General features: G+C 39.6%; 1 protein-coding gene across 3 annotated transcripts in view; it reads right to left on the bottom strand.

Annotated features, from left to right (window-relative positions):
• CLSTN2 (calsyntenin 2) overlaps window positions 1-21,953 on the bottom strand; it is a 391,014-nt gene that overhangs the window by 263,845 nt on the left and 105,216 nt on the right. The window contains exon 1 of one of the 3 annotated variants that reach the window (XM_074590211.1): window positions 13,200-13,969. The exons of the other annotated variants lie outside the window; for them this stretch is intronic. The gene's annotated coding sequence lies outside the window, so the exon portion shown is untranslated. Of the gene's footprint in view, window positions 1-13,199; window positions 13,970-21,953 lie in introns of those variants that run through there. 3 annotated transcript variants of the gene reach the window in all.

Raw genomic sequence — 21,953 nt, 5'->3', positions numbered from 1 at the left:
TGAATACAGTAGTAGGGAAGGATAATATAAGTTTTCTGATAAGGCAGTAGTCACATTGTCTATATCAGGATGGTCTCTGGATCACAAATGTATTGTACTCGCGTAATGAAAAAAGTAGATTTCATTTGACTACAATAAAGAGCCATGCTTTTCACAAAACACAAAACACCAAAACCTGTTCAAAAGTCGTGCTTTTCAGAAACATGTAATTAATTTAAGAATAAAATCTGAGAGTTGCCAGCATTACCTGACCAGATTATATGTCTTTATAAATTGAAAGTAAATATCTATTGTCCAGTAAGTGGCACAGCAATCTGCAAGATAAGTAGATATATCAACTGCTAGGAACTCCACGAACTCATTTATGAGGTGAGCTAGCCCTAACGGAGCCCTGCTCCCTTCCCAAGCAATACAGAAGGGCACGAAAAAAACAGGCAAGGAGCCTGTAGTGTTGAGTGCTCACACCACAGCGGAGAGCATTCTGCTACTGGTTGGACACGGCACGCTGCAGCTTATTTTTCCTTGCATAGGTCAACAACTTCCAAACAACGTCCATGTCTGTCATATTACCCCAAAACTCAAAGCTCCCTATTTTCCTCAGAAAAGGACCATTCTGAGATGCAAAACAAACATTTTGACACCAGTCTCAGCCACTCTTTTTTCCTTCACCCCTTCAGGCTGGCATCCTAATCACCCTCTCAGATTTATATCTATACATTGGAAAAAAAAGAAAAAAAAGAAAAAAAAATCACATTTCTTAATATCACTGGGATGATGCAAGTACGAGTTCAGCAATTGTACCATGCTGAGACACCAAGGCCACAAGAAAGTTACACCCCAAAGTGTATGCAATAAAAAAAACATGCAAGTATCTCAGTGGAATACCCTCACAGAAAGCAATTACAAATGCTCTGTATTAACGCAGAGAATTGCTACCAAAAATGACATTTCTCTTGGCATTTTAAAGCCATTTTAAGTGCAGACCATTTTATACGGACAGATATTAGAGCATAATCAAGGCAACGCCAGTAATACTTTAGTGTGACAACATCAATCACAGGGATCCAATAGCTTGAGTAATCGCTCTGTTAACTCCAAAGAACTGGAAGGACAGTGTGGCCACACTTTTCTTCAACTTTGTATCACTAAGCCACAATAAGATGCAAAGCGTATTGTAATGCACAGTGAAAAATCACTTTTATAAATATCAGAGAAACGAGATGAAAAATAGAGTAAGAAACTACGCAGGTGAGATCACCAAACACTGTTGGAACTATACAGAAGAGCTTCATAGCATTTGTCTACAGTATGCCTAATCCCAGATAGAAGTATCTCAGTTTTATGAATAGTAAATTCCCCTCACACTTAAAAATAAAATTATACAAGTCAATCAAAAATGTAACTCTATATTATGTCTCTATATATACACATATATTACATATGCATTCTAAAAGGAAACTACTGATGACAGAGAGAGATAAGAGAGATTCACAACATGGAGTGAGGTGAATCACTTTACAAAATATACTTATGAAAGCTCAACAGGGAATACGTAGAGTAGTGGGTAATTGCTTGTTCCCTCAATAGTGCTGAATTTGGAAATGAACAGTAGTAATAACATTCATAATGAAAATCCCTTAACAGTTTAGAGACTGCAAGTCTTGGCATACTATATGCTGAGAGTGGTATTGGTGATTTTTCACAGGACAGGGAATTTCAAAAGCATAATTTTTAAATGCTACAGCATTTAACCACTTAATGGCTGTTTTCATGTCGTCTAAACAGTCAAATCAGTCTGAAAAATAATCATACAGAGAAGTTACAGTAATCACACAAATTCATTCACCACCAATTTTGTCAGCATACTTTCACACCGAGAGTACCCCTCAAGTTCTTCATAGGAAAAGACAAATTGAACAGTTGAGAAGTCTAGGCTACTACCAAAGTCACTGGGCAGATTTAATAGCGCTAATACTGAGACAAGGAGAGATTGCAAACAAATTTGCAGACTTTTCTGCAAACTCTTATTTTAACCTTGTGGAAATAAAACCACACAGATAATGTGTGATATTTTGAATTCAGCCAAGACAACTACTTTCTTCCCATTCCACATTCCTATAATGAATGCCAGCTTAATTTACCTGAAGCAGAAAGTAGGGCTTGCTGTTGATCTTGAGCTTTGTTCATCACTTGATACTAACAGGCAAAACACTTTTTTCAACTTAGTCAAAACCTTATTTCAATAAGGCAGCTAGGTAAGGTTTTGAAATGTTCCCCTCTTTTTGGTCTGATTTAAAGCTCACTGGAGTCAAAAGTAGCTTTTCTGTTGACTTCAGCAGAACATAGGTGAGGTCTTTTACCTTGCTCCATTCTGGACAGCACAAAGATTTTAACCGAATTCTTTGAGGTATTTCCAAAAATGCCACAGCATAGTGCCTCACAGAGCAAGATGGGAGGGGAAAGGAAGAGGAAAGCAAAGCTATTTAGATCACAGAATCACAGAATGGTGGGTGTTGGAAGGGACCTCTGGAGATCATTTAGTCCAACCCCCTGCCAGAGCAGGGTCACCCAGAGCAGGGCGCACAGGAATGTGTCCAGGCAGGTTTGGAATGTCTACAGAGACGGAGACTCCACCACCTCTCTGGGCAGCCTGTGCCAGTGCTCTGCCACCCTCAAAGGAAAGAAGTTCCTCCTCATCTTTAGGTGGAACTTCCTATGTTCCAGTTTGTGCCTGTTACCCCTTGTCCAGGCCGGGGCGACCACTGCAAAGAGCCTGGCCCCAACCTCCTTCAAGTATTTATAAGCATTGATAAGATCCCCGCTCAGTTGTCTTTTTTCCAGACTGAAGAGACCCAAGTCCCTCAGCCTTTCCTCATAAGAGAGGTGTTCCAGTCCCCTAATCATCTTGGTAGCCCTTTGCTGCACCCTCTCCAGCAGTTCCCTGTCCTTCTTGAACTGGGGAGCCCAGAACTGGACACAGTAGATCAACCAATCAGCTATACCTTGCCGCCTTGTATAGAGAAAACAGATACTGCATCAAGCAGTTATTTTGCAAGGCTAAGGGGAAAAAAAAATTCAAATTAAACGTGCACTCATTCTCATTTGGAATTAGGCACCACACCATCCACTCAATTTCAAACATAGAGACTCATTTACTACTGCCCAGGAAAACATTCAGCAGCCTCCTGTCCGTACAGATCCTTCTCAGCAACAGTAGCACCACTTTCTGACATCATACCTGAAAAACCCGTATGCCATCTGGTTTAAGATTCTGTGACTTTTCTTCAGCAAAGCCATATCTCATCTTTTAGGATTCTGAAGCATAGCTTACATTATGAGGGTCACATCACTCTGTCCAAGTACAAATAACATGTATTTTGATACATCAGGATCTCGCCTTACAGCACGAGAAAGATTTGCACAAAGAAAGACACAGTGCTCTCTAATAGCCCATTTACTCAGTTGTTGCAGAATACAGCACTGGGATGTTCACACAGATTTGCCAGTTCAGATTCAGACATGATGCTGTCATGCCAACCAAGAACTCAAATTCATAATTTTAATTCCAAGGTTAGCACAGGCAGTAAAACCTCACGTCCAACTGTACTTTCCAATAAAAATACACCTAATCATTTCATTCTCCCAGCTTTTTGTTTTTAAACATGATTCTTCTATATCTTAAAGGCAACATAGTAAGATGGACATTGTAGTGGCTTTCATCATTCAGAAGAATAAAAAACACCATTTAACACTAAGTAATATGTTTCTCACAATTAGTTGCACAAGAATTTCACCATCAAATATGAAAACTACTCAATTGATTGCAATTTTGCAACTAAAAAAAAAACTCCCTGAAAAAATGCCAGTAACGGTATCCTAAAACATTATTTTAACAACAGAATCTGTGTGTGTCACATAGCTCCAAAGTGCTGCAGCTGCAATAGAGGGTTGCCCAGTAATCAAGTCTCTGTTGAACCAGATACAGGAAAGATGACAAAAATTGAATTCTGCCTCATATGCCCACTATTGCCCACTGAAAAAGGCATTTTTGCACAGAATCACAGAAATTATAATGAGGGCAGACCCTTTAATCTTCAAATTACATTATAAAATTAAGCTTTACTGCTCTATTTTAAACATAGGGGAAATGTGACAAATGTACCCACTAAAGGTCAACACTGTTAATTATAGAACCAAGAGCCATGTGAATTAGGACCAGACTCTGGTGACACAAATTTGTTCTAGTACAACTGACTGTTTGAGCTAGGGCGTAACGATGAAGCTGGGGGCGAAGTTTATGGCTTTCTGGTTTTCAGTCCAGTACTCCATGTCCAAGACAACACCCAAAGACAAAAAGGTCTAGGCAAGCAGCAGATTAGCATAGTAGGCTTTGAGATACTACATCTGTTGCAGAGACGGCACAACCTTGTGATCCAGTCTTATTTTGCATTTTCTTTTCTTACTTTGTATGTCCTTTCAAGCCTACATAAAAGTTATAGATAAGCCAAAGCTTCATGTATGCACATGGGGAACAAGTCTGCAGCCTAACTCAACAGGATACAAAAATCTATCATTCAGGACTAGCTGTACACAGTGATATATTGCTATTTCCTTTATCATACTTTGAAAACCACCATTGCAGTCCCTCATGTAAATGTATTCTGCTTCTCATTTATCAAACAGCAGCAATGTCCTCTTCTGCTAAACTAAGCTGCCTAATGTGCAGTGGGTATCAGCTTGCCCCACAGCATACTGAGTGAGCACACTCCAACAGACTTGATCACAAGAAGGATAAAGCGTTTACCTCTGCCATTATCAAGATAAGACTGGTTTACATTACAATACCATTATCGCTTTGAGCCACAGTAAATGGATCATTTTGCTTATACAGTTTGTTTTCCCCTTAACATTTTTATGGACAAGATCTAGAACAAAAGAGATTAATTGGGATAGAAACAATAGGGTGCTGAGTAATAAAAAAATTATCTAATTTGAAAGTAGATATAGTTCCAAAGATGTCAGGATGCAGGTCTAAGTCTATGTGAGTCTTTCTGTGTAAATAAAGGTAATACTGTGTTTTTAATGGTCAATCTCAAGCATCTTGAAGTCATTCACATTAGCAAAATACTAATCTGCTATCAATACATTTTTTTCAATAAACATCTCTTTCATATTCAGTCTTACCGTCTTAGAGGCATTTAGATTATTTCCTTCAATAAAACTACTTCATTTAAAGGATTTTATCCACATTTCACAGTCTGCTCGTGACCTACTTCTTTGTATTTGAACTAAAACTAATCATATTTCCCATGCACTTTACAGAATAATAAGATCAGTAACAGCATATTGGAGAGAATGGAAAAATACCACAGAAGATGCTTCCACACTGCTTCAAACAACCACGAAACAATTCCATCCACAAGTCTGAAATCCTAAGTTTCTGCTTTGGTGGCATTCATACCTACCCTGTACACCTACCCAAGGGCATGTCTACCCCAAATGCTGTAACAGCAATGCCCGAGTTGATGTGTTAACATAATGCAGCAGACTGCACTGCAAAGAAACCAGCTTGAGCTTTGAAAAACTGCGCAGCTTAATTAACTCAGAACCATGCCTAAGCAAATAAGCCCAGCAGCCATAGGAGAACGGAAAACACTTTGTAAATATCATTACTTGTAATCAAAATGAAGAAAGCAGAGCCTCGTTAGCCTTGTGCAGTCCTGCACCGTGTTATTGGGCGCTCATCCCAAGCCCGGCTTTTCATTCCTGGCTCCGTCAGTCCCCAGCAGCACCAGTCACAGCCCTCTGCCCCAGCTTCCAGTGCCCAGCATCAACATGCCCAAAGAGATTTAGCATGGCTTATTAACTTGACATCATCTCAGTAACCTTCTCTGAGACTTAGGCCAGATTTTTAATGGTACTTAAAATCAATGAGATCAATGCACTTCGGAAAGCCTCAGTCAACAATTATCAGCATTCTTAAACAAGTCAAAAGGCCTAAACCAAAAAAATCTGCAGATTCTGACATTCTTCCATTTTCCAAAGGGCTCAGTAGGCAGAAAAATTAATCTTGCGGTTGCAGTCTATTCAAGAAAAAGACAATTTGAGACTAAAATCTTGCAAAGTATGAAACAGCATTTCCCAGTAGGCTATACTGTAACAGCAGTTTCACTGTTAAATATTTAAGTAAAATGAATTATGCAAGTTTGCTAGGAAAAGTAGAAAAGATGTGAGAAATGAAGTTTACAACAGAGGGTTTTTTTCAAAAATAATTTCAGTGGGCAAGTTCAACTGCATATCTGGGTTTCAGCAGTGTCAATATACAGCACAGAGATATAAAGATCTGTCACTTTCAAAATTTTCTAGGATCTCCTTATTAGCTGATTTATAAAACACTGGCTTTTTTAAAGCATACCTTTGTTTCTTTAAAGTATACACAATAGCAAGCATGATATTTTAGGTATAGCCTTTGTCAAGTTGATCAGAAAAAATGTCCAGCTGGTTGGTAATTAGTACCATACCTGTTTTTCACTGATGATTTTAGAGGCTATTGTATGTGCTGAACCCCTTTTGAAAGGCTGTCCAAATTTCAGACCTTTTATTATCGTTAAAAAGAATTATCAGACATTTAATCCTCATTGCTTACATTTTCAAAGCCAAAACACAGTGATTCTAGGTTCCTTAAAACTTTTTGCTCATGAAAAGTAAGAACTACTAGCCTTTTAGCACTATAGTGATACAAACTCCTGGGCATTACCACAGTGGACTAAATGATTTATTAATACCCCAGGCTCTGTTTTTCTGTCTTGTATCTAACCACAACAGAATCTATACTGGCTCGCAAATCATAATGACCTATGACCAAAACCCAAGGGCAAACCTGCCACTTTTAAAGACACATAAATGATTAATAACTGGAAAAGGAAAGAAATGCACGCATTATTTGCTATATTAAATCATCTTTCAAAAGAGTGTTCTGTTTCAGGTTGTGACAAGTAAAATCACAGAGGAACACAAAAATCTTAGTATGATATTTCTGCAGATGCAATGCAGAATAACAGCCCACGGACCAGCAAATTCAACACCACCACTCGTGTCCCCATTTTCACTATGCCAAAGGAAAAAAAATCCTTTACTCTCCTTCATAAATGTCTTCTCCTGCTAAGCAAAACAACACTTTTAACAACAAAAATAACAATTGGTTTAACAAGAAATTCAGTATTTAATGAGGTAAAAAAATTGTCTTAAATTGGATAGGTCACCTTTTGGCAATGCAAAAAATGCAGTATTCTCCATCTCTGTATCATTTTAGCAATATATGACCCTGATTTTGTCAGGAAAAGTAAATGGATCTGACGTATCTAATACTCAAGGAACACCTCTTGCCATTTCAGAACTGTACAGATGAGACAACTATGCTGCTGGAAAAAGTTATACCAAGAGCAAGTGTTCTTATCTCACTGCACATCATTTCTTCGCAGATTGTACAGTACTAGTATGAAATACTACATTCAAACCATTTTTAAAATTCAACAGCATTCACAATTATTTGTAAATTATTTCCTTCTTTGCTACAGTTAATACACACAGAAAGTTCGAACAGAACAACATAGAGCTACGTTAATAGGTTTTTATACTGTGGTATGCTTCTAGGATGCCTACAAAGCCAGGTTACTTTTATACTAAAAGCTTAAGCTTTTGATTCAAAGTGGCAAATTCAAGTGTTTCAAAACCACAGAGTTTCCATGAAAACATGATTGGTACAAAAAAAGGAACAGCTTCCATTTTTAATCAGTTCTATTTGGATGATAACTAACAGTCTTTTGCAACTGACAGCATGGCACTTGCTGGGCTACCTCATTACAGTTTTCTCCAAACTCAGCACAGGCTACCTGTGGCAATAAATTGTACACCTCGCATCCTACCGTTCACAGGCAGGGATGGGGGGAGCAGCAATTACACAGAACAGAAGATGCATGAGCTGTCGTTCCACTAATCAGTGCAGGAACATCATATTAATCAAAAGATCACTAACAAGGCACACATCAGACAAGCATCCAGATGGTAACTTTGCAAAATTTCCAAAATGCATTACCGGTTTACAGGGTAATACAGAAATATTATATTCAGACACACAATTCAGGGAAGACAGGTATACAATTTTGTGCCAAGATGGGTTAAAAAAAGGCATTTCAGGGAAAATTCTTCATTACCCTGAAAGTAGAAAGACACAGAGGCAGAACAGTGGATTTGTACTCTCCAGTCCTCCTCTCTCCTCTGCACTACCCCCAGCCTTTCTACCCTGGGGAAAAAAAAATATCTATTTGATCACATTGCGTGCCCTCACCAATCAAGTACCAGGAGATTAAGACTGTCAAATATTTTTGTTTTCTAAAAGAGCATCACCACCTCTCCATATTAATTAACCTCACTCCCAACTATAATCCCAAAACAGTAAATGTAGGTAAGAAAAGCAGAAAAATTTGAGTAACGTGGCATAGGAGGAGATGGGTAGAACAAATGAAAGTATAAATCACTAACAACCTACTCTCAATGCTCTCTAACTTTCTAGATGGAAAGATCAAAGGGAAGATAAGAAAAAAGGGAGGGAAATCCTCACCCAGCCATATGACTCTTTCCCCAAGACAGCTAGGTGGGTGGGTGCATCCCACTCTTCATCACATGAAGGATGTTGGCTTTTGCAGAGCCCTGCAGCCACCCAGGAAAAATTTGTCAGTATAACATTCTGCCTCCTCTAAGATTTTGCCTGCTAATGCCAGCCTGCTCAGAAACATTCTGCAAAGCTGCTGCGACTTCTTCAGCAGCTGGCACGAGTTTACTATGAGCATGCCACAACCTCTTATCAGCTCCACCTGAAGCTGCATCCTCTTCGAGCACAATCCTCTTTCAGCAGCATCTTCTTGTTTCTCAAAAGTGCTTTTTCAGTTAATCCTACCTACTTCAGAGACAACGTCATTCTCAATTTTTGCAGCCATGACTTCCCAGGGTAGTGATATTCCACCAAAAAGAGGTCGTTCTGATTTCAAGGGACTGAAGTTTCAAGTGCTAGCTTAAGCCTGCAAAATTCAGTCCCAGATGGGATACAACCAAGCTGAACCAAATTAGGAAGTTAAACTGAAAATCCATCTCCCCACCCCCAAATGAATAGGAGAAAAGAGAGCATATACAAGAAAGCACATGCAAATGAATTGACCTCTCAACTGAGATCTGTTTCCTGATGTTTTCTACACTTATCTCTGCAAAGCAGTACAAGAGAATAATTCAACTCCATGCATTTGTAACTGATAATTTACAGATCACAACGATGGCATGAGGTCCTGCTGGAGACCTCAGGCTCAACTAGCAATTACTGAGGTTTTTTGCAGGTGTCAAGTAAGTCGCCTACTACCATTACTACCTTTTGCACTGCTTTAACACAACACATAGTGACACCCTCCTCAGCAAAATGTAGATAAAAGTAGAGACAAACAGTTTTCAAATAACTATAGTCGTATGTTGTGAGAGTTGTAATTACTTAGTCACTGATATCTTGGATGGGATGTTCAGAAGAATTTTCAAAAGAAGAAAAAAAAAGTCCTGTGTCTCCATTCACTTAGTGGAAATGGACGAAGTTTCAAAGTGCTGAGAAACAATGCCCTTACCACTAAACACTTCTCAGAAATTTCGCTTTGAACAAGAATGCTGAAATTTCAATCATATCTCTGAAAAGCTGATCTCTTGTGTGTAAGTTTGTCTTTTTAAAATTTTTTTCTAGCTCTTTTAAGGTTAGTACAAGCTTCACGTGTTGCAGCTAAATAAATTGCTTAAAATATGCTATGATAAAAGTAATATGAATATGTAATTTTAGGGCACCCTTCCCACATTTACACTGACTAACCATTCTGTCAGATAACTTAGTCTGTGAGATTGCTCTAATTGTGCTTTTCTGAACTATTTATTCAAAGCAAGAAGTAGAGACACTGACACTAATAATATGTGACATATGACACTAAATACTTAAAATACTAAGAAATCACCTTATTTACTTAATCAGAAAAGACTGAAGTAGTTACATGCTATAATACAACACAATATAAAAACTTGGTGTTTTTATGACAACTATTAATCGAGAAATTTTGCTACCTGACAAATGTGTCTTTATATTCAGGATATTCAATGCAGGTCTAGCACAAGTGGGAAGAGAGAGCTACACTCTTTACACCTGTAGATGAGGTTCCCAAATGCCTCCAAGCTCAACTGTTGACACCAATAAGTAGTAGCTGTTTTAGAAAAAGAAACTTATTTCTCCTCCTAAACAGTTATCACAATCTATGTATGCATACATATGATATTATTGTGATGAAAATCATTACGGGTATAAAACTGACAAGCTTCTGCGCTAAAAGGGCTGAAAAACGAAACTGGAACAATTTACTCACATACTGAATTGAAGCATCTCTTTTGTACTCCCCTCATTTTCTTACTTTACACAAATGGATACACACTTCAGACAAGCTACAATATATGTCCACCCTGGAGGAGCACAGAGAAGACAAGACAAGGCACCAATAGCTGGTGCGTCCACAATGAAAACCACCCTTTGCATCGGTTTGTTTGCAATCTCCCTTCTAGTATCTCCCAGAGAACACGATGTTGCAGACAAAAGAGTTTCAGTCCCTTGCTCTGCTGGTGAAGGGGTCCCAGTTAGATCCCATTAACTTGCAATTGTCTGTTTTCTATTTCAGACGCTGACGTACAGGAGTTAGTCCAGTGTCGTGCTGCCAAAGTTTTCAAAGAGCAGAAGAACATGACATACAAGAAGGAGCTGAGCGAGCTGGGTTTGCCTTGAGAAGGATGAGGGGGAAAACATGCAGCAAATACACCCAAGTGCTATCATTCACAGTCCTTACCCTCACTAAAAATATAAATTTAACGTATGATTTCTACATAAACTCTATCAAAGACTTTAAAATTCAATCCTGCAATGACTATTTTTATAGCTATAATTTTTGCAAGACTTAAGATTTGCGTAAAACTTCCAGAAGTGATGACCTAATTAAAAGCTTAAGAGTCATCATTAGAAGTGACTGTGACACTTGTAAATCCATTAAGAGATGTTAGAGATCTTTAGAGGTCACTAACATATGTTTAATGTTTACTTAAAATACACAAATCTTAGTTTTTCAAAGTCTCAATTACTTGGGTTTTTTTTTTCTCCTGTTGTCTTTTTGGTTTTCTAACTCCTGAAGAGTCCAAATACACGCTTCCAAATCTCTAATCCTTTATAATTCAAAGGATGTAGAGTGTGCCAGTCACAAAATTAGTTTATGATTCGCAAAGAAGGCTTAGCTCAAAAACAAAAAAAATGCAGCATGTGCAATGACTACTTCATTTACTGAGGAGGTGTGCAGAAATGAAAGTTACCATAAGATCGGAGAGCCTTTTACATTGATTAGCGTTTAAAAGGACAGGAAGAATAAAGAATCCTGTGAACATTATTAGTACAGGGTAATCAACACTAATGAGTAATCATTAGAAAATGCATTCTAACATCTTGAGGGATCTCAAGCACATAACTCCATCAACAGAAGGAAGGAGGTAGGAATTTATGGAATATGGATATTCATAGGAATAGGAAAGTTTATCCACCTCAATACCAGATCCCTCTTTATAGATTAATTAGGCCATTTCCATTTCTATTTTTTTTCTTTAATTTTATATTTCTGAAATTATTTTAGGACAGTTAGTCTAATGAAAATACAGTAAACAGAAACACGTGCCTTTGCAAGTTCTACCGTTAATTAGCTTTGACGCGTATATTACGATTTCAGCACACTAAGCGATTGCAACTAACATTTGTACAAATCAGATCAATGTTGCCTTAAGGTAAAAATAACTGATCAGCTTCAAAATCCGCACTGAGCTCCAATGCAACGCAAGCAGCTTTTATGCAGTGTCCTTTATATTGTGTGATGCCCTGGGAGGCTTGTATGTCAAAACACACTTGGGTTAATTAAAACCAAGGTCAAATGAACGGTGTCTCTAGTTTACTTTATAAGTAGGTATTACATCCAATTTCCTACCATCAGCAAGTTGGGTATCTAAATTTGAGCTGCAAAATTAGTTCTAAACTTCAGTTAATTTAATAAGGGTCATGGAGAGGTTAATATCTATTTAAAGGAATAAGAAAGTAATAGTAGGTGCTACACCTTCTCCTGAACCTCCTATACCACGTCTGAGGTTTCACAGCTTCCTTAGCACATTGTTCTTTTTCTTTCATTTGTAGCAAGAATTGCAGGTAGTTAACAGGAAAAATCCGTTTATAGAAAACAGTACCATGTACACAGACCAAAAAGTAAAATATTTACAGGTTTTCCTATCGTGACAGTATTCTTAGTGCCCCAGAGCCTGGTTTATGCATGGCTTTATTTCTTGTGGTGGGAATAAGAACACACAACTCAACTGAAGGCATACAAAGCCAGCTTTGTTGTATAGGAGACAGTCAGACTCCTAAGGAAACAGCATTGAATATACCAAAGAACTAATGATCTTCACAATTTGGGGAAAATATCTCTCCCTGAATAGATTTTACTTAATCTAGGGCACCTACATTATACAGGCACATCAATTTAAATCTCCTGAAATTTGCTATGGATATGCCCCAAATCACCTCAGTTTTGATAGACTTGCACGAAACCCCATTAACTAGTTTCACAGCTACAATTTCGAAAGCTTGATCCAGGCAGTATTTGCATAGTATATTTAATACTTTTCTTGCATTACGTACATGAGTAATCTCCAGCCAAAATCTCAAGAGTGGCTGCAGTTCCATAGATTTTAGTAAAACAAGCTCGAGGTTTTCTGAGGCATCTGAATATAAGAGAGACTACAAAAATTGCTTGCTTTCAAATGACAGTCTCAATTAGAGAAGGAAAAGGACAATGGCCTCTGCTGCTTTTCTAACTGAGGCTTCGTTTATTAGCATTAATGAATGATACTTAACCCAGACATACACAGAAAGATAAAACCAGTATGTTTTTCTCAGACTGAGCGCCCTTTAGTGACCTGTGTTAGAAAGATCTTCAGATCTTTAACTTAAAATCTGTAATTATAAAAATAATGGTCCTTCGAGGTCTAAAAGTCTGACCAATTTTTTACTTTTGTCTTAAGGAAATACTCATGATAAATTAAAGACTCACAGTACTAATCGACCGTCCAGCTGCATCCACACAATTCATGGGAGGGTACAGGACTCAGGGTTTCAGGGAAGCCACTCTCGCTTCCTTCTTCACTTCACCACCAAGGGCTGCTCTGGAAGGAGGGTCAGATTCTGCTGCATCCCCTTTCAGGGGTGATGGCTGCCCAGTGCTCCCACAGAGACTGGGTAATCGAGCAGTCTTCCAATCTAGGATGTTTGCAACCGATTGACTTCTACCCTCAAATCCTTCTCACCCACCTTCCTTTCTTCCTGCTTGAAAGATAGTTTATAGTTTAACGTATTTTTCTTTTCCAAAACCAACCCTTTTACAATACTAAAAACAAAACAAAAACCACAAAACCCAAAAAAACCAAACCAACAAAAAAACCAAACCACACAAAGAAAACCCAACCAAAACAAAACCCCCAAAACCCAAGAAGCCACCATTTGCTCTTCACCCATCAATTTTTCCATGCCTAAATTCTCCCTTCCCACCCCCAAAGGTGATGTCTTAGTTTTGAGATGCTATTCTTGTTTTCATGTTCTTTGTAGAAGCCAATATTTCTGTTGTCATTCACCACAATTTAACTTCCCTAAAGTCACAGTCCAAGGCAGACATGTCATATGAATGTTCTGCCAACTTCTTTTTCAATTTTAAATTCATCATTCCCAAAATCATACTGAAGCCCTCGTTCAATTAAAGACTCCTCTTTGACTTCAATTACACTAGTACTGATCCTGTTTCTTCCCACACAATTCCACCATAATCTGGTTACTTTTCACTGCAGCCATCATATTCTCTTTTAAATACATAGTCCCACAGAAAACTTTAAATATTTATACAAAATGAGCAATGTTATACAAATGTTGAAAAAGGAATGAAAGTAAAGTACAGCATGTCTGTTCTTCAGAGCAGATGCAGAAAGCCTCAGCGCCTCACTGCACAACTTCAGTTTCCACAAATATCAGACATGGTTATGTCAAGCACTCTGTTCTTCCAGAGAACAGAAAATGACACTCTACTTCAGTGGCCATTCTCCACTTCCAGTTTACTAAGCATGGAAACAATTATGCCAGTAACACAGCCACGTATGTCACTTGGGACAGACTGTTCTGCCTTAGGCTAATGCAAGTCTTTGAAATAAACACAGTGTGTCCACAGATTTTAAAGCAAATGAGTTTGGGCCCCCACCTTGCCTTCCTCTGTCTTCCCAGTGTCAACTATGTCTACTACACTCTCAATAACAAAGGTTCACTTCTCACAGTATATATCCCAGTGCTTTCCCAATTCCAGTTTGAATGCTTCAGGTGATAACATTCCACTGAGAAACTCCTCAGCAGCACTAACAGCATGTACTGACAAGTTTTTTTTCCTCAGTGTTTGTCTTAATGATACCCCTTTTCTGCCCCCTTCATTGTAAGTCACACTAAGAAAAAAACTGAGTTCTTTATCTGTGCTTACATATAACTAATTTGTTGACAATTAGATTAACTATATTATACCTATTCTGCTTTTCATCGCACCTTTTCAATCTTTCCTTCGAGTCCTCAAACTTTATGCCTTGCTTTCTTCAATTCTCTGTAAATTATTTTTGCTGTGAATCTGGAATTGAATAGAGCATTCTCTGTGCGGAATCAGAACTGCCTATAATCCCAGCTCTAATCTAAACTCATGATGTGCTAAGGCTACACCTACCGGTTTCTCCATATTTTTCTTAGAAATCCCCACGTTTTATCTTCTGTTTTTACCCAGATTGACACAGGTATCATTTCAGTTCTTTAAATTGTTCTTACCCAACAATCATTTTCTCCCTCACAAGCTTTCCATACATTTCCATACCATTTCGTACCATCTACTTCCAGGTAGCAAGTAATTTTTATTTCTACCTCTACAATGCAGATACAGCTTCTGGTTTTCATTCACTGAAAGATTTTGTACTGTGACACACATTCCCTCCTTCCACATGCCTAATAAAATTATTAAGTGAGAAATGATCTCATTTAGTACCTCACTAGACATTTCATGAAACCCCACTGATGTACCTCAATCTGTGTGTGCGCGTGGGATCTTTCTTCTGGCTTTCTAGAACTGAAACTGCCAAGTATTGGATCAGAACAAGGGCGAGAGCATTCCTGCTGCCTCGAGAGACTCATCAGAGACCAAAGGTACTAGAAAGATTATTTTTGAGACTAGGAGTAGAGAACTAAACACAGAAGCAAATACCAACAAGTTCATCAATGTGAACTTGCATCAAAAAAGTATACAGATTTTGAATATATTTCCAAATGTGGAAAAGAACAACACAATAGAATGTTCTTGTTGTCTATGTGGCAGCATAGACACAAGGAGTAGTGATAATTTGGTAACTACAGTAGTGTCCAAGAATGATCAGGTGCAAATCAGGGCCTGTCCCCCCAAGAAAGTGGCAGGACAATTAACCCAACTGAAGTGCATCTACACTAATGCACGCAGCATGGGGAATAAGCAGGACGAGCTGGAGGCCATTGTGCAGCAGGGAAACTATGATGTGGTTGCCATCACGGAAACGTGGTGGGAAGACACACACAAGTGGAGTGCTGTAATTGATGGCTACCAGCTTTTCAGAAGAGATAGGCAAGGGAAGAGAGGTGATGGGGTGGCCCTCTATGTTAGGGGCGGTTTTGAATGTCTAGAACTCAACAGTGTGAATGACAGTGTTGAGTGTGTATGGATAAAAATCAAGGGGAAGGCCAACAAGGCAGATATCATGATGGGAGTTTGTTATAGACCCCCTAATCAGGATGTAGAAACCGATGAAGTATTCTATAAGCCGCTGGCAGAGGTCTCGCGATATCTGCCCTTGTTCTTGCGGGGGATTTCAACTTCCCAGATGTCCGCTGGGAATACTACACAGCAGAGAGGGAACAGTCCCGGAGGTTCCTGGAGTGTGTGGAAGACAACTTCCTAACACAGCTGGTGAAGGAACCTACTAGGGGAAGTGCCCTACTGGACCTACTGTTTGTTAACAGAGAAGGTCTTGTGGGGGATGTAAAGGTTGGAGGTCGTCTTGGGCAGAGTGACCATGAAGTGATAGAGTTTTCAATTCTTGGTGAGGGAGGCGGGGAGCCAGCAAAACTGCCACCTTGGATTTCCGAAGGGCAGACTTTAGCCTGTTTAGGAGCATGGTTGAGAGTGTCCCTTGGGAGGCAGTTTTGAAGAGCAAAGGTGCCCAGGAAAGCTGGTCATACTTCAAGCAGGTGCTCTTAGAAGCACAGGAGAAGGCCATCCCCATGTCCCGAAAAACAAGCCGACGGGGAAGAAGGCCAGCCTGGCTAAATAGAGAGCTTTGGCTGGACCTCAGGAAAAAAAGGAAGGCTTACATTCTCTGGAAAAGGGGCTTAGCAACTTATGAGGATTATCACGATATAACAAAGCTATGCAGGGGGAAGATTAGAAGGGCCAAAGCTCAATCAGAACTCAGCTTGGCCACTGCAGTTAAAGACAACAAGAAGAGATTTTTCCAGTATATCAACAGAAAAAGGAAAACTGGGGAAAATATAGGTCCACTGATGAATGAGACGGGTGCCCTAGTGGTGGAAGACACAGAGAAGGCAGAGTTACTGAATGCCTTCTTTTCTTCGGTCTTCACTGATAAAGCCGTCCCTCACGCATCCCATACCCTGGAGGCAAGGGGGAAGGTCTGGAGAGAGGAAGATTTTCCCTTAGTTGAGGAGGACCGGGTCAGAGACCACTTGGCCAAGCTGGACATTCATAAATCCATGGGCCCTGACGGGATGCACCCGCGAGTGCTGAGAGAGCTGGCAGATGTTATCGCTAGACCACTCTCCATTGTCTTTGCAAGGTCATGGGGAACAGGAGAGGTGCCTGAGGACTGGAGGAAGGCTGACATCACTCCAATCTTCAAAAAAGGCAAGAAGGAGGACCCAGGGAACTACAGGCCGGTTAGTCTCACCTCTGTCCCTGGGAAGGTAATGGAGCGACTCGTTCTGGATGTCGTCTCCAAACACATAGAGGAACAGGAAGTTATTGGAAGTGGTCAGCATGGATTTACCAAGGGCAAATCATGCCTGACCAATCTGATAGCTTTCTATGATGTTATAACAGGTTGGCTGGATGAGGGGAGAGCCGTAGATGTCATCTACCTTGACCTTAGCAAGGCTTTTGACACTGTCCCCCATAACATCCTCATTAGGAAGCTGAGGAAGTATGGGCTAGACGAGGTGACAGTGAGGTGGATCGAGAGCTGTCTGAGTGACAGAACTCAGAGGGTTGTGATCAGCGGCACAGAGTCCAGTTGGAGGCCTGTAACCAGTGGTGTCCCTCAGGGGTCAATACTTGGACCAATTTTGTTCAATATATTCATTAATGACCTAGATGAGGGGACAGAGTGTATCCTCAGCAAGTTTGCTGATGATACCAAGCTGGGAGGGGTGGACGACACTCCCGAGGGCCGTGCTGCCATCCAGCGTGACCTGGACAGGCTGGAGAGCTGGTCAGAGAAGAACCTAATGAGGTTCAACAAAAGCAAGTGTAGGGTCCTGGACCTGGAAAGGAAGAATGCCAAACACCAGTATATGTTAGGGGCGGACATGCTGGGAAGCAGCTCTGAGGAGAAGGACCTGGGGGTCCTGGTAGACAGCAAATTATCCATGAGCCAGCAGTGTGCCCTTGTCGCCAAGAAGGCCAATGGCATCCTGGGCTGCATAGGGAAGACTGTGGCCAGTAGGTCGAGGGAGGTCATTCTCCCCCTCTACTCTGCACTGGTGAGGCCACAACTGGAGTACTGTGTCCAGTTTTGGGCTCCCCAGTTCAAGAGGGACAGGGAACTACTGGAGCGAGTCCAGCGTAGGGCAACCAAGATGATTATGGGACTGGAGCACCTCCCTTATGAGGAAAGGCTGAAAGAGCTGGGACTCTTTAGCCTGGAGAAGAGAAGCTTGAGGGGGGACCTGATTAATGTTTACAAGTATCTAAAGGGTGGGTTTAAGGAGGACGGAGCCAGGCTCTTTTCAATGGTTCCCAGCGACAGGACAAGGGGCAATGGGCACAAGCTAGAACATAGGAAGTTCCGTTCAACTACACAGAAAAACTTCTTTACAGTGAGGGTGACAGAGCACTGGAACAGGCTGCCCAGGGAGGTTGTGGAGTCCCCTTCTCTGGAGATTTTCAAGACCCGCCTGGATGCAGCCCTGAGGGATGTGCTTTAGGCAATCCTGCTCTAGCAGGGGAGTTGGACTAGATGATCTCTAGAGGTCCCTTCCAACTCTGAAGATTCCGTGATTCTTGGGGGAGTTATTTTTTTTTTTTAAAAAGTTATTTTTACTTTTTTCCAGCAACAATTAGGTTTTCCTGCTCTTTAATCCTGCAAACAAAGAAAATCTTAAATGGGCTTCTCAGCTTAAAATTGCTACTCTTTCATCAACGACTTTATTTTAGATCTTTATAAGCTGCTGGGAAACCATGCTTTGCTCCAGCAAAAGTAGGAAGAAATCTCTACTATATTGACCTTTTCTCCCTGAAAGTTTTTTCTTACCTTAATGCCTATCATTGCTTGATTGTTTACCATACAAGTTGGTAAACCTCCACACTGAGAGTTGATCCTTTTAATAAAGCAGAAGTCTCATCCTCAATTAGTCCAGCAATTAGAGCTATTATAAACAACCATCACCCGTGAAGAGTAAGTGATCACACACTATAAACTGTCAAGGTACATTGTGACCTATTGCATCCCCTCTGACTGGGGAAGAATTCTGGATGTGACCTTTGTAGATGGGCAGAGTTATCTGACAGATTAAGTTTATCTTTGCTTTAACTAGAAAAATTAAAGAACTAGCATAAGCATTGATGTGTGGCTGTTCCTGCACACCTACTTAAAGCAAAACAAGAGCAGCAGACAGCCTGGTGTGAAAGGCAGATGTCACACCTAGGAGACTGCTTTATATTTCCTAACCTCAATCCTTTGGTTGGAACTTGATGCTGTGTTCAGCAGCAGAGCGTTCATACTCATTAAGCCAGGAAAAAAATAGAAGTTAAAATTGATTTAGTATTAATTAATAAAAATATGTCGTAAAGCAGCCCTCAGAACTCCTGCAAAAGTATCTACTTGTAAATTATAAACTGATGGAAGTCACTGGGCAAATTAAACGTGTAAACACTCAGTAAGCAATCATTAAGCCAAGCCACGCATACTGTGAGCATCACATTATGGGGCACTAACCCATCTGTGGTAGCCAATGGTGTCGTAGAGCATTAACACTCTTAGCCCACAGCAAACACAAGAAAACCTGAATGAAAGGAGCCAACTCGGATTACTCCGTATTTGCCACTGACACAGAAGCAGCCACTAGTGACTAGGAAGGGAGATACAAATTTACAACCACTGCTCTCAGAGATAGGTACAATGGAGTGGAATCCCCGAGTGGGATATTCTGAGCTGGGCAGGGCTCTCCAACCCGCTCGTGTATTGAAGGACAAGGACCCTGCAAAATCAGTAGATGAGTAAAAAATAAATTGCTCTCAGTAATTTGCTTAATTGAAGTCACTTCTGCTATATTTTGTAACAGATATTCAAGCAACTGCCATGAAGGTCTTGTTATTCCGTTCATCAGAAATTATAGAATGCAGCAACAAAACCACGCTTCAAAACAACAAAAATAGGTTTCTTTGCCAATTTTACCTATTGCTATTTTTAAAGACTCCAATCTAGGGTCTGTAAAGATGTACACCTTTTCACTATAGGTGAACAGTCTCACTGATTTGATATATAAAGCTAATAATGCAATTTATCCTTTCCAGAATCAGAAAGTCAATTCCAAACTCAGATTTTTCAGTTTAAACCCTCCAGTGCTTTGCTAGACAACAGGGATGCAGGCATACAACCAGATTCAGCATCTACATTAATGTCAAACTGGAGATTGTGTCTTCAAACCTTTGCTTTTAGTTCCTCTGCTACAATCTTGTATTTCTGCAGTTACATAATTGGATTTATTGACCTGAATTACTAGAGCGGAAAATATGAAGTTGCCTGTGATTGTAACATTTTGCAAAAAAACCTAAGTGTTATAAATTCGTTGGTAATAAACTGTGTTTGTAGTGTGAAAATTTAATAAAAAACATTCCAAAACCATAAACATCTACTTCCTCAGTAGATTACAGCCACTAAGAGTGACAAAGTATTATCTGGAAAATGTATCAATAGTGGTAGTATAGTATTTTATGGAAAGACGAAACACATATTTGGAGAAAATAAAAATACTAAACTGGAAAGTTTGTTATTATTACTTACTTAAATGAAACAATAATATTTTTCCCTCCATGCACCTCCCTCCTGATTGGCAAGAAACACTGTCCCTTCCAAAGCCCTCCTTTCTCAAAGCTTAAATATACACTTAGTTAAAAAGTAAAATATACAGGATCACTTTGCATTTTGTAAGACTGTCAGAGAAATGCTGCTGATTCGTACCCAGTGCCACAGGCATACTTGCAGGCCTTCCACCTGCTCAGAAGGCAGCCTGAAAAGTATCACTTTCTCAATTATTTGCATACAATCCCAAATACCATGTATTAGAAACGGGCCTCTTACAGCACTGATTATATTAAGCAAGTTCATTGCAGTCAAGTCCTTTCTCCAGCAGCATCTTTGTTTTTACCTGGAGGACAATGTTTATGAGTTGGAAATAATTTGATTTGCACAGAGCTTGAAAATCCCATTGCTAGACTTTCTGAAAAGGGAAGTCCACTTTTGTACAAGAATGAACATTCAGATTTAACCCAAAACCTTTGCTTCTTTTAAAAGATTTTTTTCTAACTGAATTCTCAAACAGCAGAAGGGTCTTCAGGTCTCACCAGCTGCCTCAAGCTATTTTTCTTACAGAAAATATGATATACAACCTAATACGGTTCTGGTTTTGAACATCATCTTTTGGAATGATCAGTCTTCAAGGTTTGTAGGTCAACAAAGTACATTTTGCAGGCACTTGTCCTTTGCTGCTGTCGGCAATTTGAAACAACTTCAGTCACAAAGGCAGAGAGCGGGGAAGGACTCCAGTTTGCAGGGGCATCCTGGGCTGCACAAGCAAAGCGTATACTTGTGAAAGCTTCATCTGCTTTAAGGGGTAACATGTAACATACCTCCAGGATATTAAGATGAAAGGCATGTTACTGACAGCCTGGTTTACTGTAGTTCTCCCAGAATCTCAGGGAGATTAAGAGGTTGTCAGAAAGATATCATGGAGTTATTTTCTTTGATAAAGATTTTACAGTTAGGATCAGTTGAAAGAAATATCAACCACAAAAGACGTCAGTTTGGTTCAATATCAATTTAGTCTGTTTGGCAGACTGTTTAGTCTCTAAGCACCAAGGTAAGCTGCTTAGCTCTTTTTTGCAAGGAGTCAAGCAATTATTCTTTGATACTACACTAATTACAAAGTTTTTAGCACAATAAAGGATCTGTAAGGATATGCAGCCCTAAGAAGTAAGCTATTTTCACACAGTAAGTACATAATGATTACATTTATGCTGAGTTCAACCAAAAAAAATATGAAAATTAGTTAGAAACTATGCAAATTATTTTCATTTACATGGAATAATTAATGCATATGAAACTTTCCAACATTTATCATCACTTCTTCAATGTACAGTCAAATGATCGATAAGAAACGCACTGTCTGAAAGGAGGAAATTTCTTATAAATCATCTGTGAAGTTAGATCTAGGCATGAACTGAGATGCTTGTGCAATTGAAGTATTTAAGAAC

The sequence above is a fragment of the Larus michahellis genome, chromosome 6 (genome assembly GCF_964199755.1).
Source record: "Larus michahellis chromosome 6, bLarMic1.1, whole genome shotgun sequence".
NCBI classification, from domain to species: Eukaryota; Metazoa; Chordata; class Aves; order Charadriiformes; family Laridae; genus Larus; species Larus michahellis.
Note: the sequence above shows the minus strand (reverse complement) of the source record. Positions and strands in the feature narration are given on the sequence as shown.